The sequence below is a fragment of the Oryctolagus cuniculus genome, chromosome 8, assembly GCF_964237555.1.
Source record: "Oryctolagus cuniculus chromosome 8, mOryCun1.1, whole genome shotgun sequence".
Lineage (NCBI taxonomy): Eukaryota > Metazoa > Chordata > Mammalia > Lagomorpha > Leporidae > Oryctolagus > Oryctolagus cuniculus.
The window spans coordinates 71,395,353-71,412,417 of NC_091439.1; the positions used below are offsets into that span (position 1 = coordinate 71,395,353).

The 17,065-nt window shown below is 40.6% G+C and overlaps 1 long non-coding RNA gene across 2 annotated transcripts in view; it reads left to right on the forward strand.

The window, feature by feature from the left end:
• The window catches only part of LOC127483162 (uncharacterized), a 114,571-nt gene that overhangs the window by 57,213 nt on the left and 40,293 nt on the right, over window positions 1-17,065 (forward strand). For both annotated transcript variants that reach the window (XR_007909160.2, XR_011378344.1), the window contains exon 7: window positions 14,675-14,856. This is a non-coding gene — a long non-coding RNA (uncharacterized lncRNA). The remainder of the gene's footprint in view (window positions 1-14,674; window positions 14,857-17,065) is intronic.

Below are 17,065 nucleotides of genomic sequence, written 5' to 3' on the forward strand. Positions count from 1 at the left end.
CACTCCCTAGATGGCTATAACAGCCAGAGCTGTGCTGATCTGAAGCCAGGAGCCTGAGTTTCTTCCGGGTCTCCCATGTGGGTACAGAGGCCCAAGGACTTGGGCCATCTTCTACTGCTTTCCCAGTCCATAGCAGAGAGCTGGATTGGAAGCAGAACAGCTGGGGCTCCAACCAGCGTACATATGGGATGCGAGCACTGCAGGCAGTGGCTTTACCCACTATGCCACAGCATCAGCCCCTTCTATGGTTTCTTCAAAAAGTTTTATAATGTTGGGTCTTATATTGAGGTCTTTAATCCATCTTGAGTTAATTTTTGTGTATCATGTTGGGTAAGAGTTGAACTTCATTTTTTCAAAGTGGAAATCTAACTTTCCCATCACCATTTGTTGAAGAGATGGACTGTCCTTTCCCCACTGAGGTGTCTTGACACCTTTGTGGAAGGTTGTTTGACCATATAGTTGATTCCCAACTGACGCTGGTTTGATTTATGATTTTTCTGACTTTGCAATATAGTCAGTAGAAATCATACTTCAAATTTTGAAATTTGATTTTTCCTAGGCTGGTGATATTTGGTGTATTTTGTTGTAGTTACTAAAATGAAGTGCTTGAGGCTGGGTATCTTATAAACTTAAGTGGTTCCCTTTGCCTGATGGTTCTGGAGGACCCAGGTCAAGGAATTGCATCTGGCGATGGCCTCATCAGAGTTTTGAGATGGTCCCAGGCATCAGGTAGCATAAGACAGAGAGTGCACGTGTGTGTCTATGTCATCTGGTATCTTTCTCTGCCTTTGGATAGCTGTGAGTATTAATTATGTGGGATCTACCCTGATGAATTTATCTAATCTCAATCTTTGAGAGACATCTCAAAGGCTACAACACTAAACATCACAGTCTGATTAGTTCTCCAGCCTCTTCATATCTTCAATGAGGATCAAATTTCAATGGCTGAGCCCTTGGAGGACATACTCAAACTACATCCAAAGTATAGTCTGAGGTATGGCACAAGTGAGGCATTTGCTTATAAAGGTAAATAACCAGTACTCTATAGTGTACTGTGTTGCTAAGCTATGATGTTTGTTAGATTATGTGCATTAGATGCATTTTTTTTGCCCCCATGGAAAAACGCTCTTGTTTATTTGATTCAACAAAAATAAAATAAGCTGCATAGGAACAATTTTAAAATCCAGAAATTCAGCAACTTTATTTTACAGCTGCAGTAGCTGATACAGCATCTCCTTGTTGCCCTGTGCAGCTTTCTCTGTGGACCACAGAGATACATTCAGAAGACTGTTAGCAAACACAGGAGTTTTCAAACACTTTCCCACTGGTTCTCATTTGCTCATTGCTGGTCATGCCTGTGGCCTAAAACAATAACCATCACGATGCAAAATGCAAAAGGAAAATCCCAAGAGGAAAAACAAAAATGAAAGCCAACACCAAACAAAAACCCACTTTTGCCTAAAGGTTTGGGGTGAAGTCTTCATTCCCCACCCAGTGGCAAGAGGCAGCCACCTCCCCAGGAGTCCACAGCTGGGACTGTCACTCAGCTGGTGCCTAAGCCTTGAATCACACCTGCCTTTGCACAGTTAAAAAAAAAATTCAAGTTTTTCTATGAGCACCAGGCAGCAAACCCTTGTTGATTTCTCCTAGTGTGCATTTACTTTCCTTAAAAAAACCAAAAAACCTCAACCTACATACCTGTTCTTTATTAAAAAATTAAAGCATGTTTTATTGCCTAGCCATGAGAGCTAATAGATGCATTTTCAACTTAATATCTTTTAAAATTTATCAGGATGTAACCCCACCATAAGTCAAGGAAAATAACGTGTGTGATGGTTTATTTCTGAACTTCCGCTGTATTCCCATAGTCCATGTGTCTACCTTTATACCTTTATGCCAATACCACACTGTTTTATCACTGCTTTGTATTATACTTCAAAATCAGTAAATGTGATATTTCACATGAATTTTAGGATGGTTTTTTCCTATTTCTGAAAAAAATGTTGTTGACTTTTCAATAAGGGTTATGTTAAATCTGTAGATTGCTTTGGGTAGTATCAACATAGCCATATTATGTCTTCAATCTATAAACATGGGATGGTTTATTTATTTGTACTTTGAAATACATCTCTCTGTAATATTTTATAGTTTTTAGTGTCTTTTATTTTCATTTTTAAGATTTAGCCTCACGTATTTTATTGTTTTCAATGCTATTCTATTCTAGGTGGGATTGTTTTCTTAATTTTCTTTTCTGACTTCTCATGGTCACTGAATTGAAACAAAACTGTTTTTTGCATCTGAGCTTTGCTGAAATTTTATTAATTCTGACAGTTTTTGTGTGTAATATTTAGAGTTTTCTGCTTGCAAGATCACAGTATCTGTGAGCAGAGATAGTTTTACTTCTTACTTTCCATTTGGGATGTTTTGTATTTCCCTTTCTCGCCCAATTGCCCTGCCTAGGACTTCTAATTCTATGTTGAATATAAGTACAGCTGGTAATTTTAAAAAAAGATCTATTTATTAATTTATTTGAAAGGCAGAGTTTCAGAGAGAACAAGAGAAAGAGAGAGCTTCTATCCTCTGGTTCTCTCCTCAGTGGCTACAATAGTTGGGGCAGGGCCGGGCTGAAGCCAGGAGCCAGAAACTCCCAAAATGAAATGGAAGGAGTAAGAGCTGACCTATACTCCAAGCATTGAAGAAGAAGTCTACCAGACATTTGTTGAAGTTCAGTAGGAGAGCAGGCGATCATGGTGTGCAGCAGAGGAAGGAGAGAGAAGGGCCATGGTTGGAGTAAATGACTAAGAGCCGCTTCTTAGACTTCTGTAGTTTTGCAACTTGGAATTCTTTAGAAAGAGTAAATAGTAGTGATTAGTAATATGAATTCTGAAGGGAGAGAAATTTACGAGCCATTTATACTTCACAACAGAACATTTATACAGGAAGATTTTAGCCTAGAATTTAGAGATAACAATATTAGGCACACTAAAGTTGTACTTAATTATTTAAAGACTTGTTTCTATTTTCTATTTACATGGAGACTTTGCCCTTTTATATTCAGGATATCAAGGAAACCTATAGTATGTTAAATAATAAGATAAAGACTAACAATGGACAAACCAGTCAAAATTTGGTGTAGCTACACTAATTAAAGAACTACAAACATTTATTGTATTATTGTGCTATAGGGCTATAAAAGACACCAAAAGTCTCAGATTCTTTTATCAATCAAATTATTTTGTGTGTGTGGAGGTGATGGTATTAAAAAAAGTTTATTTTATTTGAAAGGCAGATTGAGAGAGAGAGAAAGAGAGAGAGAGAGAGAGAGAGAGAGAGAGAGAGAGATCTGTTGGTTCAGTCCTCAAATCCTCACAACTGGTCCAGGGCCAGGCCAAAACCAGAAGCCAAGAATTCAGTTCAGGGGCCAGTGTTGTGGCTCACTTGGTTAATCCTCTGCCTGCAGTGCCAGCATCCCATATGGGCACCAGGTTCTAGTCCTGGTTGCTCTTCTTCCAGTCCAGCTCTCTGCTGTGGCCCGGGAATGCAGTGGAGGATGGCCCAGGTCCTTGGGCCCTGCACCCGCATGGGAGACCAGGAGGAAGCACCTGGCTCCTGGCTTCGAATTGGCACAGCACACCAGCTGTAGCAGCCATTTGGGGGGTGAACCAATGGAAAGAAGACCTTTCTCTCTGTCTCTTTCTCTCACTGTCTAACTCTGCCTGTCAAATAAAAGAAAAAAATTCAGATCAGATTTCCCATGTTGTTGGCAGGGACCAGATCCTTGCATCATGCCTGCTGCCTCCCAGATGTCCGTTAGCAGGGAGCTAGAACTGGGGGTGGAACAGGGACTTGAATCCAAGCACTCCAATACTGGATGCAGATGTGCCACTGCACCAAACATGCATCCCTTGATGGCTCGTGAGCCTCTGCCTTATACCTTAGATCTTTCTTCCAGACTCCAAGCTCATACATTCAGTTGCCCATTGGATAGCTCTGCTTGGGTGCCCTGAAGACACCTCAAACTCATGATCTTTGAAATTGAGCTCTTCATCTTCTCTCTCAACTGGCTCCTTTCCCAGTGCTTCATTTCTGCTCCAGAAAATGGCACCACCATCTGCCTAGTTGTGTAAGCCCAGGAAGCTCATTTACATCCATAGTTTCTCTCTTTCCTCTACCTTGGCATTTAATTTGTTGTCAAGTTCTAAATTCCCCTCAAGTCCATTGCGTTTTCTATACTCATATCTCTGTTTCTAATAATGCAGATTAGTCCCACCTCCATGTCTTGCCTTATTGACTGGAATAGTGCTCTCACTGGTATATTGGATTCCAGTGTGACACTTCCAGTTCTCCTCCATCTTTTTAAACAGCTAACTTCATTCAGTTAGTTTCATACTGTAAAATCAAAGCACAGTATAACCATTGAAACAAAAAGAAACAAACAATCATCTGTACTTCACCACTAGCCCCTTGACTGATGTTCTGCAACTCGTGGTTTCCATGATCTTACCATCATGGCCTCGATTTTCATTATTGCTACATTAAACTTCTAATCCCCAAAAGTGCCGTGTTTCCTCTTTCACTTCCAGGTCATGCGTTATGTCTAAACCTGGAAATTTTATACTACCCTCTCATCCTTCAGGTCTCAGCCTTATATTTTATTTCCTTGGGTTGGATATCCATATTTACTTCCAGGGTGTCTCATACAGACATCATTGTCTTTACTTTACACAAGAGGTAAGTGACTTGTCCAGTGTCTCATAGCTGCAAAGTATTAGAACCAGTCCATAAATCTTTTTGGCTTTTCCCCAGGGCTATTTGATTATTTTACAGTAGTCTTTTATATTCATAAATTTATCTGATCAAATATGTGCTTAGGTAAAATCATTTTCAATTCCATGAAAGTTTCATGTGGTTTTATCCCTTTATATGTTTTCTGTTCCTCAATTAACTTAGTATTTATGTCTACCTGGGACACTTGTTCACTTCTTGAGTCCTGGTTGCAGAATGGGAAGCATTTTCTGGCCCACCCTCCCTCTCAGGCTCACTGTGAACTCAATTATATTGAGGGGTGTTAATGTTCTCTACCAAAGTGATGGATTACATGTTTATTTCTCCTGTTGGGCAGTGAATGTCTTGATGGGAGAGATTTGTCTTGATCACTTCTAGACCCCAGGCACCTACTACAATAAGCAACACAATCAGTATATTTTAAGCCAGATCATAGAAATACATGTTAATAATACCTGCATGTTCGCTTCTCAAGTTTCCTCTTTCCATGAGATCATGCAAATTGTCCAGCTTGTTCTCAGGATAAGATGTGATCTCTCTGCCCCCCAGAAAAGACCATGCCCAAGTTCATATGTTTTGCAGTTCCAAGACCTTGCCCCTGGAGCTTGCACTGCTGCACAGGAGTTTGATGTCAGATTTTTCTCTCTTCATATACTCTCAAGATGAGATTGCAAGGATTAACTGAAGCTTCTCAAGTTTCCATTTTACACATGCACACACACACAGAAACACACATCCTCTCCAATTTCTCCATCAAGCTGGGGATGTGAGACCTATATGAATAGGGAAGCAGGATGGAGATTGACAGAGAACACTTTTTATTTTCTTTAGATGGTAGATCAAGTTCACCAGGAGTGACTGAGGTTTTGTCACTGAGTGACATGGCATCGGAACTTCCCTTCCTCCTGTCTGCTGCTCCTAATTTCCCAGCTCTGTTCTGGAGGATGAGCCTGCTGTTAGGCACTGGGGCCACACGGAGCTGAACTGATGGAGGTCCGGGCACAGCGGCGTCAGTGTCAGATGGAGTCACGTTCTGCAGATCTGTTTGGACATACGCACAACCCTCTCATCCCCATACTCTGCACTGTGCTGCAGCTGCTTCCCTTTCACCTACTGTAAAATCAGACAGGCCTTGTTCACAGTGGTATGAACTTTCTATGGCTTCCAATCCCAAATAATCATAAAACTTCTGCAAAGTGTTATTTCTACTCTCTTTTTTTCATCTCTTTTCCCATTCTTGTGAAGACTAAATAAATATTTGACCTTTTCTTGGAGTTGGTAGACATAGCATGAATTCAAATTCTGAGAGTCTCAGATTAGAATCCCTCCATCTTTTATGTGAATGTCACTCAAATAAACCACATGATCATTCTTAAGGAATTTTCCGACCTGAAAGATAGATTTAAGAGTTAGTGTTAGGTGTGGTGATTAGGCTGCTGCTTGAGACAACTGCATCCCACAATGATTTGCCTGGCTTAGAGTACCAGCTCCTCTACTTCTGTTCCAGCTTCCTGCTGAAGCACATCTTGGAAGGCAGCAGGTGAGGGTTCAAGTGCTTGGGTCCCTGCTACCCACATTGGAGACTTGGAATGAGTTTCAGGTGCCTCGCTTCCGCCTGACCCAGCCCTGATTTTTGAGCCACTTGGAGAGTGAACCAATGGATGGAAGATCTGTCTATGCTTTGTCTCTCTGTCTGTGTCTCTCTCTATCAAACAGAAAGAAAATAAAATTCTCTAAAAAGACTCATCATTATCTCTTGTACAGCAGAACTTTTTCATAGCTTGTGAAGCCTCATTGTATTTCATGTCTATTGAAATTATATAACCCTAAGAAAGGGATTTAAGCTCTTCTTTTTTTAAACAATTTTTTTAGCTTTTATTTAAAATACAAATTTCATAGGGACAGCTTTAGTAATAAAATGGTTCTTCCCTCCCCATACCCACCCTCCCACTCCCAATCCAATCCCACCTGCTACTCCTTCTCCCATCCCATTCTTCATTAAGATTCGTTTGTAATTATCTTTATATACAGAAGAGCAGGTCTATACTAAGTAAAGATTTCAACAATTTGTACCCACCCAGACACACAAAGTATAAAGTACTGTTTGAAGACAAGTTTTACCATTAATTCTCATAGTACAACTCATGAAGGACAGAAATCCTACATGGGGAGTAAGTAAACAGTGACTCCTGTTGTTGATTTAACAATTGGCACTCTTATATATGACGTCAGTGATCATCTAAGTCTCTTGTGAGCTGCCAGGGCTATGGAAGCCTTCTGAGTCCACAAACTCCATCAGTGTTTAGACAGGACTGTAAGCAAAGTGGAAGTTCTCTCTTCCCTTCAGAGAAAAGTACCTCCTTCTTTGATGATGGCCCCTTCTTTCTACTGGGATCTCACTCACAGAGATCCTTCATATAGATCATTTTTTTTTTGCCACAGTGTCTTGGCTTTCCATGCCTGAAATGCTCTCATGGGCTTTTCAGCCAGATCCAAATGCCTTAAAGGCTGATTCTGAGGTCAGAGTGCTGTTTAGGGCATTTGTCATTCTATGAGTCTGCTGTGTGGCCTGCTTCTCGGTTGGATTATTCTCTCCGTTTTAATTCTATCTATTGTTATTACAAGACACTTGGTCTTATTTTACATGATCCCTTTGACACTTATTCCTATCTAAATGGTCAGTACACACTTAAAACGATCATTTTAACATGTAAGATGACATTAGTACCACCCAGTTAAGCTCTTCTGGCAGCACACTGGAAATACCTGCAGCACTCAAAGCACTTGTTTTTAACATTTCTAGGGCTGGCATTGTGGTGTAGCAGGTCAAGCTGCCACATGTAGTGCCGGCATCCCATATGGGTGCTGATTCGAGTTCCAGCTGCTGTGCTTTTGATCTAGCTCTCTGCTATGGCCTGGGAAAGCAGTAGAAGATGGCCCAAGTCCTTGGGTCCCTGCACCCATGTGAGAGACCCAAAAGAAGTTCCTGGCTCCTGGCTTCAGATTGGCACAGCTCTGGCTGTTGTAGCCATCTGGGGAGTGAACCAGTGGATGGAGGATCTCTCTTTCTGTCTCTACCTCTCTCTGTTACTCTTTCAAATAAATAAAATAAATCTTTTTTTTTTTTTTTTTGACAGGCAGAGTGGACAGTGAGAGAGAGAGACAGAGAGAAAGGTCTTCCTTTTGCTGTTGGTTCACCCTCCAATGGCCGCCACAGCCAGTGCATTGCACTGATCTGAAGCCAGAATCCAGGTGCTTTTCCTGGTCTCCCATGCGGGTGCAGGGCCCAAGGACTTGGGCCATCCTCCACTGCACTCCCGGGCCATAGCAGAGAGCTGGCCTGGAAGAGGGGCAACCGGGACAGAATCTGGCACCTCGACCTGGACTAGAACCCGGTGTGCAGGCGCTGCAAGGTGGAGGATTAGCCTAGTGAGCCACGGCGCCGGCCAAATAAAATAAATCTTAAAAAAAAAAAAAATTTCTAAACACATGCAGACGTTGAGGTCCCAATCTAGAGTTACTCAGTCAGAATCTCTAGGGAGGAAGCCCTTTCATTAGCATTAACACAGAATTCTTTAAGTTATTGCAGTGAGGATTGCAAATCCTGGCCTAAGTCACAGTGTCACTGTACTGTTCATGCCAGGCTTGATCGGTGTCATAAAAACCTAGTAATAATTATGGAACTTTTAAAAAGGGACACAAACCAGGGCAAAAATAAATTGACAAAAATGTGGAAAGGATACATGGGGGTTCTTCAAAAAGTTTGTGGAATTTTTTTTTAACTTTTATTTAATGAATATAAATTTCCAAAGTACAGCTTATGGATTACAATGGCTTCCCCCCACCCATAACTTCCCTCCCACCTGCAACCCTCCCATCTCCCACTCCCTCTCCCATTCCATTCACATCAAGATTCATTTTCAATTCTCTTTATATACAGAAGATCAGTTTAGCATATATTAAGTAAAGATTTCAACAGTTCACACCCACACAGAAACACAAAGTGAAAAGTACTGTTTGAGTACTAGTTATAGTATTAAATCACAATGTACAGAACATTAAGGACAGAGATCCTGCATGAGGAGTAAGTGCACAGTGACTCCTGTTGTTGACTTAACAAATTGACACTCTTGTTTATGGCATCAGTAATCACCCTAGGCTCTTGTCATGAGTTGCCAAGGCTATGGAAGCCTTTTGAGTTCACCGACTCTGATCATATTTAGACAAGGTCACAGTCAAAGTGGAAGTTCTCTCCTCCCTTCAGAGAAAGGTACCTCCTTCTTTGATGACCTGTTCTTTCCACTGGGATCTCACTTGCAGAGATCTTTCATTTAGGTTATTTTATTTTATTTTATTTTATTTTTGCCAGAGTGTCTTGGCTTTCCATGCCTGAAATACTCTCATGGGCTTTTCAGCTGGATCTGAATGCCTTAAGGGCTGATTCTGAGGCCAGAGTGCTGTTTAGGACATCTGCCATTCTATGAGTCTGCTGTGTATGTTTGTGGAATATTTTGAAACCTATACATAGTTTTTTTTGTAATGCATATTTCCATGATCTTTTTTGAAGTCTCCCTCATATGCATGGATTTTAATGTTTTTTGCATCAAAATAAACATTTTAATTAGATTTTTTTACACAAACTTTTTGAAACTTCCTGATATATTATTTTAAAATAATGTATGTGAACTGAATGATAGAACAAGATCTCCAAGACCCAAACAAACCAACAACAACAACAAAAACCCACCTACCAATGTGATAACTTCCTAAGTACAGAAGTGAACCACTCTCTGTTTCTTTAATCCAGATGGAGTGACGTTGGAGAGCTTGTTTGTCAGTTTTACTGAAAAGTTAAAAATCTGCATTTTCCTTTTAAATAAGAGAAATCGACAATGAGACAACATTTCTGAGGATAAGTAACCAAAACCAATAAAAATACAGCGTGCTAATTTCAAGGAAGCTGCTAAAGCAGTGTATTCATCTGTATAACTTGAAATATTAACCCCTTGGAAACTCCAGATATCTTGGTAGCGAGAAGTGGAAAAGAACTATCAGGTAACAGAGCCTGGCCTCCCGGGAGCTTCCTGGATCGTGTCTGGTCCCTAGATAGAGGATACCACGCTCCCCACAGTCTGAAGACCGTCCTCCTAAGTACTCGCTTGGCAGGCATCCTGGAAAATGGTGGCATTGTCAGGACTGAGTTACTCAGAGTTCTCTGTTGGACGTGATAAAGAAAGAAAAAACTCAGCGCAAACTGCATACAATCCAATGTAGTTCTCAAAAGATGGGCTAGTGAATATTTACATAGGGGGTCAGATTTTTCATTCTGTGAGATTCAAAGGAAGAAAAGAGCTCTTTGAGTTGAGAATCTAGCTTATTGTTTTTGGCGATGGCGTTGAGAGACAAGTGCTCCCATAGGCACTACTTTTGAAGATTGGGATTTTATAAGCAGTTGAAGTTTCAGGTATCAGCAACCCATGTTGCACTGGTTTAAGGTGATTGTTGACAGTTATTTGAAAGTCTGTTAACACTATTATTTGTCGGAAATAAATCTGATATGAGCCTCTGCTGAAAATAAGAACCTCTCTTTCCTTAATTGTAGCAAGCAAACATCTTTTGTCAACACACTGACAAAAAAAAAAAAAAAAAAAAAAATGGAAAAAGCTAAGAGACCAGCTCCTAGTGGACTCAACTGAGTGATTTACATCTTCAGAGTAAAACTGGTCTTATAAATATTGTTAATTTAAAAAGCATTTGCTTATTTTCAAAGAACAGTTCTGAACTATCTCAACAATAAAACCCCTGCTAGATCACATACCTTCATTAACATGACTGCCAGTTAGGAAAAAAGAACAGCATATTTCTCCACAGGCTTAGTACTTCCCTAACTGGTACTATCAAAAGGGATTTGAACAATCTTCGGATGATGTACAAAAAATTGCATTCTTTCTAAGACCCGTTTCTGAAACAAGGTTTATGCATTTTTGTTTTAGAAATATACTAATCCTCAGTCACGTTTTTATTTATAGAAGAGTAAATAAAATATGCTCTAGTTTCTCTTATGATTTCTTTTTTACCCAGTGACTTACTTAGAAGTGTGTTGTTTAATTATTTTGGAGTTTTCACTTTCAAAAAAACCATTTTAATCTACTTAAAAGCAAGAGAGAGGGGCTGGCGCCATGGCTCACTTGGTTAATCCTCCGCCTGCAGGGCTGGCATCCCATATGGGCGCCGGGTTCTAGTCCTGGTTGCTCCTCTTCCAGTCCAGCTCTCTGCTGTGGCCCGCGAATGCAGTGGAGGATGGCCCAAGTGCTTGGGCCCTGCACCCGCATGGGAGACCAGGAGGAGGCACCTGGCTCCTGACTTTGGATGGGTGCAACGCCGGCAGTGGCAGCCATTTGGGGAGTGAACCAACAGAAGGAAGAATTTTTCTCTGTCTCTTTCGCTGTATATAGCTCTACCTGTCAAATAAAAAAAAAAGCAAGAGAGAGAGAGAGAGAGAGAGAGAGAAGATCTTTCATTCATTCATTCACTCCCCAAATGCATGCAAACAGCCAGGGCTGGCTGATTATCTTATTACTGATGATCTCTACTTACTTCTCTTTTGGTCAGAATGTATCAGTTGTATTTTTTAATCTTTTATATGCACTGAGACTTGTTTTATGGCCAAGCATGTACTAATCTATTTCTGTGAAGGTTCTATGTGCACTTGTGCAGCATATGTATCATGCCTTTACTGGGTTAAGTAGCTATAAATATTAACTCAAAAAAGAAAAGAGTAAATTAAAAAATCTGCCTATGAGATATTTTGTGGGCTCAAACATTTTGATAACTTTTTTTTTTTTGACAGGCAGAGTTAGTGAGAGAGAAAGACAGAGAGAAAGGTCTTCCTTCCATTGGTTCACCCCCCAAATGGCCGCCACGGCCGGTGTGCTGCGCCTATCCGATGGCAGGAGCCAGGTGCCTCCTCCTGGTCTCCCACGAGGGCGCAGGGCCCAAGCACTTGGGCCATCCTCCACTGCCTTCGCGGGCCACAGCAGAGAGCTAGACTGGAAGAGGAGCAACCAGGACAGAATCTGGTGCCCTAACCGGGACTAGAACCTGCGGTGCCAGCGGCGCAGGTGGAGGATTAGCCTAGTGAGCCGTGGCGCCGGCCCATTTTGATAACTTTTAACATTTTCTTTCTTTAACTTGCTCCATATATGCCCTAACTTTGATGGCCAAGTGCTGTTGTTAGCTCAAAAGATCATGCCTGCTGTTTGCTCTTGGGGGATTTCTTGGCCATTTTGAGACATGAGCAGAGCAAGAGGACATCTGGGGAAGACTCTGCTGTCCCTCTTGGAGGTGGGGGAGCAGGTACCCTGCTTGCCTGTTGTGTCAGGATTCAGAAACATAGCACCTATGGCTTTTTAAAAAATATTTTATTTATTTGAGAGGTAGAGTTACAGACAGTGAGAGGGAGAGACAGAGAGAAAGGTCTTCCTTCGGTTGGTTCACTCCCCAAATACCGCAACAGCTGGAGCTGAGCCAATACAAAGCCAGGAGCCAGGAGCTCCTTCCAGGTCTTCCATGCAGGTGCAAAGGCCCAAGGACTTGGCCATCTTCTACTGATTTCCCAGGCCATAGAAGATATGGCGCCCATATAGGGTGGTGGCGCTGCAAGCAGAGAATAACCTACTGTGCCACCGCACCAGCCCCACACCTGTGACTTTTAATCCCACTAAGGATGCTTAGAACTAAACATCACCCACAAGTGATATTGAATGAGCTTACAGCCCTGGGTTTTGGTTTGGGTGAAGGATGTCACTGCATATCTAGAATCTGTATTCTGTAAGTGCCCTTTAAAGGAAAATATTCCAACTTCTAAAACACAGGCATAAATTCCTACCAAAGGGGGATGTACTTATTTTTCCCCATAAACCTTTTATTTAAGGAATACAAAATTCATGCATTTCATAAGTACATAAGAACATAGTGATTCTTCCCATTGTACCCTCCCTCCCACCCACACTTCCACCCACTTCCTCCTCCCTCTCTCATTTCATTCTAATTTTTTACTAAGATCTATTTTCAGTTAACTTTATACACATACAATTAGCTCTATACTAGTGAAGAGTTCAACAAATAGTATGGAAAAAAAACCCTACTCCTCAATAGTTGAGACAAAGGCCATTCAAAGTCATTGCATCTCAAAGTGTGAATTTGACTTCTCTTCTATAGATTACCTTTTAGGTACTCTATTAGTTATCACAGATCATGGAGAACTTATGGTATTTGCCCTTTTCAGACTGGCTTATTTCACTAAGTATGATGTTTTCCAGTTTCATTCATTTTGTTGAAAATGACAGAATTTCATTTTTTTTACTACTGTGTAGTATTCCATGGTATACATATCCCATAAGTTCTTTATCCAGTCTTTAATTGACAGACATCTGGGTTGATTCCATATCTTAGTTATTGTGAACTGAGCCGCAATAAACATGGGTGCAGATAACTCTTTCGTATGCTGATTTCATTTCCCTTGGGTAAATTCCCAGGAGTGGGATGGCTGGGTCATATGGTAGGTCTATATTCAGATTTCTGAGGTATCAGGAGATGTACTTTTACAAGATGTATTGCTCTGTAGTTCATAACTTTCTTACAGATTGCCCTACAATTCATAATTTATTTATCAAAATCTATTTAGTTTATCCACAGAATTCCTCCTTTCAAAAAGTATTTAATTTACTCAGCTTAACTAAAATATAATGAGACAAAAACCTCAACATGGATGAATAAGGAAAAAAGGAGGTAGTGCAAGTAAGATAATAATCTCTGTATAAATTCAGGATAATACCTTATTCAAAACTAAATAAAATTTAAAATCATGGTATATTTGGCTTATGAAACAAAAATGATTCAGCACTGCTTTCTTATAATATCCTAATTTTAAAAGCCCTTGCTATGTGTTAAATAACAGCACATAACATTTGAGTTTCTTTTAGTTTGGCTTGGTCTCTCAGGGCATGGAGAAAGTCATGGCATAGGAAAAATACCATATTGGCTTAAGCTTACCGAATTTTCCACAGCTATGGTAAGAGATATTTGAGAACAGGGCACCATCCTGTAATGCAAATCCTTTCAATATTCCCATTCATTTTTTCACATTAAAATGAATATACAGGAAATTGATTCAGGTATTATTTTAATTTTCACCATAATTATACATATTCCTATATTTTGAATAGCAAAATTCAGTTGGCACCGAATAATTAAAGGAAAGTTGACACTATACCCACCACAGCAAATGTCTTTGGGAGCCCATTTCAAATTTGAAGGCTATGCACTGATAATGACAAATACAAAAACAACCAAAAAATTAAAACCATGTAAAATATGCTTGTGGATGCACAAACTACTTATAGATTATAAATTTACAAAAATAAAAAGTTCTCACTAACCTCAAAAACTACAGATAAAAACTTTCCCTCAATGGAAAATTTTAACAGAAAGAAAAAAGGTGTGACGAGAAATAATTTTTTTTCCGGATAGAAATTTTACTTTTCTCAGATTTTAAATTGTCATCACACAGTTGTTTTCTTAACAAAGTATTGAGCATTACTTAAAGTAGGTCTAGTCACAGTGAATGTGAGGGACACGTACATTTTGAATTCTACCAGGTAGAGTTATTTTGTTACTGCTTGATATAAGAGCAACAGTAAATTCTCAGGCCAAATCTTGGACCTCAAAATTGAAGATTGTGAAATACAGAACAATTAAGAATTGTAATGAATAATTGCTTTAGAAAGTTTTAAAAAGAGGAACATATAGTTAGAGTTGTTGATTATAAGCAAACCCAAGATAAATATTTCTGTAAGAGTAGTCTTTCTGGGGAAAAATATTGTTTCAGGTCTCAATTGAAGCCATGCAAAACTTGTGAGCCACTGTGGGGAATGAAAGAAGGAGGAGGCCTACATGAAATGAGCATTTAACTGAGAATGTACAACGTGGTTCTGGGCTGCAGTAGCCCAGAACTGGCCCTGGTGATCTTGTGGCTGCCTCGTCTGGAGTTGTCTTAATGATCCACTCAAGGTCAGTTATCTTCTGTCCATAGTTTGTATATTAAAATAAACACATGCCTTGTGGGTTCCTGGAGATCATTGTGAAATGTCAGACAGCAACTCTTTCACAGAAAAGTTGGATTGGAAGTTCTGTGCCTCCGCCATCCATGGTTAGGCACAGACATTATAATATCAAAGCCAATCCTCTCTGAAATGTTGACTAAAGAAAAGGAGCAGTTGGAGTAAAAGAAAGTGCAGGATTCCCAGGAAGATTTGGCTTATGGTTGAGAGGAAAATGAATTGATTTATTTCTGTAAGAAAATATCTTTCAAACGTCTAATCATTTTTGTATTCAGGAGGTAAAATGAGAAAATGTTAATTTCACCAGTATAGAAAAAAGAACAATGATATCACTAGCTCTTTATTTCACGAAGAAGACTAACTCACAGGCATTTGAGAAGATGGTTTATGAATATTACATTGTACCACATTGTATGGCATAGGAAGAACCTGATTCCACAAAACATGCCAATTTTAAGTAGAGATGAAAAACACCAAGATCAGTTTAGCATGAGCACATGAAAAATGTCTATGATACTTCTGTTTTCTAGAATATTACCTTGACATTCTAATTGTTAGGACAAGCAGAAAGTATGATGACAAGACAGAGGATTTATGGAGGCATTAACAAGGAGGGAAAATGTGAGAAGCAACCAGCATATCAGCAAATGTTCTCACAGTCTAAAGGAATTACCACACATAAGTTGACTAGATGAGGAGAAATAGGCTAGTAGTTTATACTCTAAGAAGACAATCTAGCTGGTGCCGCGGCTCACTAGGCTAATCCTCCGCCTTGCGGCGCCGGCACACCAGGTTCTAGTCCTGGTCGGGGCGCCGGATTCTGTCCCGGTTGCCCCTCTTCCAGGCCAGCTCTCTGCTGTGGCCTGGGAGTGCAGTGGAGGATGGCCCAAGTGCTTGGGCCCTGCACCCCATGGGAGACCAGGAGAAGCACCTGGCTCCTGCCTTCGGATCGGCACAGCATGCCAGCCGTAGCGGCCTTTTGTGGGGGGTGAATCAACTGAAAAGGAAGACCTTTCTCTCTGTCTCTTTCTCTCTCACTGTCTAACTCTGCCTGGCCAAAAAAAAAAAAAAAAAAAAAAAAAGAAAAAAAGAAAAAAAAAAGACAATCTAAGATAAAAGTGTGGTAGACAGAGAGAACCTACAAGGAGGAATTCTTTTAAAAATTGTCTTAGCTGTCTCTGTGTCTGTTTTTTTTTTCCAGAGAGAATGTGCATCCCATGGAAGAGAATACTAACTAGGAACACAAGGGCAATAGCATCATTAGTTAACTAGGAGACCCTGGTGTGGTGTGCGTGTTGTGGCACAGTGGGTTAAGCACTCCTGGGAACACCCCCGTCCCTTGTCTAGAGTGTTCCACTTCTAATCCAACTTCCTGCTAATGCATCAGTGGTTGATGGTCCAAGTGCTTGAGTCCCTGCTATGCACATGGGAGATCCAGTGGAATTCCAGGCTCTTGTCTTCAGCCTGGCCCAGCGCTGGTAACAAAAAGTAAACATTTTTTTTAAAATGTAGACCTTTCATGTTAGTTCATTACTATTAATACTAATGGTTCTAGAATAGGCAATTTGTCTTTTTTTTTTTTTTTTTTTTTGACAGGCAGAGTGGACAGTGAGAGAGGGACAGAGAGAAAGGTCTTCCTTTGCCATTGGTTCACCCTCCAATGGCTGCTGCGGCCAGCGCACCGCGCTGATCTGAAGCCAGGAGCCAGGTGCTTCTCCTGGTCTGCCATGCGGGTGCAGGGCCCAAGCACTTGGGTCATCCTCCACTGCACTCCCAGGCCACAGCAGAGAGCTGGCCTGGAAGAGGGGCAACTGGGACAGAATCCGGCGCCCCGACCGGGACTAGAACCCTGGGTGCAGGCGCCGCAGGTGGAGGATTAGCCTAGTGAGCCACGGCTCTGGTGGCAATTTGTCTTTAACCTGGGCTTCATTCTTTCCTAAGTGCTATATTATTATCAGTTCTGGGGAGTAAGATATGAGAGCCTGAAGGACAGTAAAAACAAAATGAGAAAAAACTAATTTGAGAGCTTATATCAGATAAACACGGAGCCATAAGAAAAAGCTTTCCTTGAACTGTGCCTTCACAGTGTCTACAAACTAAAGAATAATATGTTAGAAATCTTTTCATTTACAATATTCTTATAAACTGCCACAAGTAAC